This window comes from Apis dorsata, unplaced genomic scaffold, assembly GCF_000469605.1.
Source record: "Apis dorsata unplaced genomic scaffold, Apis dorsata 1.3 scaffold_163, whole genome shotgun sequence".
NCBI classification, from domain to species: Eukaryota; Metazoa; Arthropoda; class Insecta; order Hymenoptera; family Apidae; genus Apis; species Apis dorsata.
In genome coordinates, this window is record NW_006263452.1 from 72,435 (window position 1) to 74,185 (window position 1,751).

Genomic DNA, 1,751 nt, shown 5'->3' on the forward strand with positions numbered 1-1,751 from the left:
AAATTTATATATGTATGTATATACATGTTAATTTTTGATAAAAAAAATGAATTTAAAAATAATACATTTTTTAAAAATAAGAATTTATTTTTTTAATAAATAAAAGTTTCATTTCATTAATTTCAACTAGTCTTTGAACATTAATTTTTTAATTGTATAAGCAATTACTAACTTCTTAATATTGAGTTTACAGGTGATTGGCTCCAGGAGAAATACGAACAAACTGTATACCTTACACATTACGTGAACATTACTATTTTATTTAATTCGATAAAATTTGCATAGACTTTTTATTTATTTTATTAATCTACAATTTTTTTCAGACATATTATTTTAGTTTATAGTATATATTAAAACCCTATATTACTTTCCTAAAAGTTATTAAGAGTATTATAGAAGTTAAAAGAAAATCTATATCAATTGACCCACGTGGAAGTGGATCGAGCGGATCTTATGCTTGCCTCGATAATTAACGTCATATTAGAAGAATGAAGAACATTAGGATTGGCTCTTTCAGCATCGATTTATTTCCTATATTAAGAAGATTCAGCAGGTAATCTTCGATAAAGTATTAATTAAATCATATGTATAAAATGTCTTAAAATTAGTGCTATATGGTAAAAAATAGAGTCGAATATTTTTAACAATTAATAATTGAAAGTAACCGTGCAGTTTCTTTTAAAAATTACTCGGATAAAGAAAAGGTGTGTTTTATATCGATATAATTTTCGGGGTGTGTGTTTTACCGTTCTTCATCGAACGATACACCTGATAGAAGTCACCATGGATGTTACTAATCTACTTAGGTAAGGAAACAAACCAACTCTTGTCTGTCCATACTTCTTCCCTTGTACATGTACACCCTATAAGCATTTAAATAAATTGATCAGAAATCTGGAAATATTTAACTCTTGGGTTTCTGCTATACATCTTGCTCACTGAATGTTTGATAAAGCAAACACTCATACCGTGAGCCCATCCAGATTTCCATCCTCTCGGTGACTAATCGCACAAGTCTAAAGTGCAAATAAAGTCAAAACTCTTGAAATGGTATCACATATCAATACTTTTTAAATAATAATATTATAAAGATAAAATATTTAAAAAATGTTTTATTGCTAATTTTTTTTCTTAAAAAATTATGAAGATTTCGGATTCTAAAAAATATAATAATGCAGATATTCAAGCTTATTTATAAAATCATTTTTAGTTTTTAGTATTTAATAATCCTTGTATGTATTTGTATTAAATGTTTGATAAATTATATATTTTTTTCATTTAATATTGTAATACCGTTTCGAGTGTCACAAGGGAAAAAAATTTTAAGTAATATTATTTTTCAATTTTGTATCATTGTTTAGTTCACAGTGGATTTGCAGAATGATTCGAATACGTTCGTGCGTTCATCAGAGAGAATTGAAATTTGCAATGGGCACACAGTCCCAAGATATCCTTATAAAAATGAGAAAGAATGAGAGAATGAGTGTGCGTGTGTGTTTGAGAGAGAGAAAGAGAAAAGAGAGAAAGAATACATAAACAAGTGTGAAAGAGCGAGAGCAACAGGAGACGGGAAGGGGAGGGAAGGGGGAAATTAAAAGAATGAAACGGAAAGTACGAAAGAATAAATAGTATGTATGAATGAATAGATGAAAGCGAGAAAAATGTGGCACGACATTCGAAAAAAGTTGATTAAAAAAAAAAAAAAAAAAAAAAAAAAAAAAAAAAAAAAAAAAAAAAAAAAAAAAAAAAAA

At 27.0% G+C, this 1,751-nt stretch overlaps 1 protein-coding gene across 4 annotated transcripts in view; it reads left to right on the forward strand.

Annotated features, from left to right (window-relative positions):
• Positions 1–1,751, forward strand: part of LOC102673939 (serine/threonine-protein phosphatase 1 regulatory subunit 10) — a 14,224-nt gene that overhangs the window by 5,444 nt on the left and 7,029 nt on the right. The window lies entirely within an intron of this gene.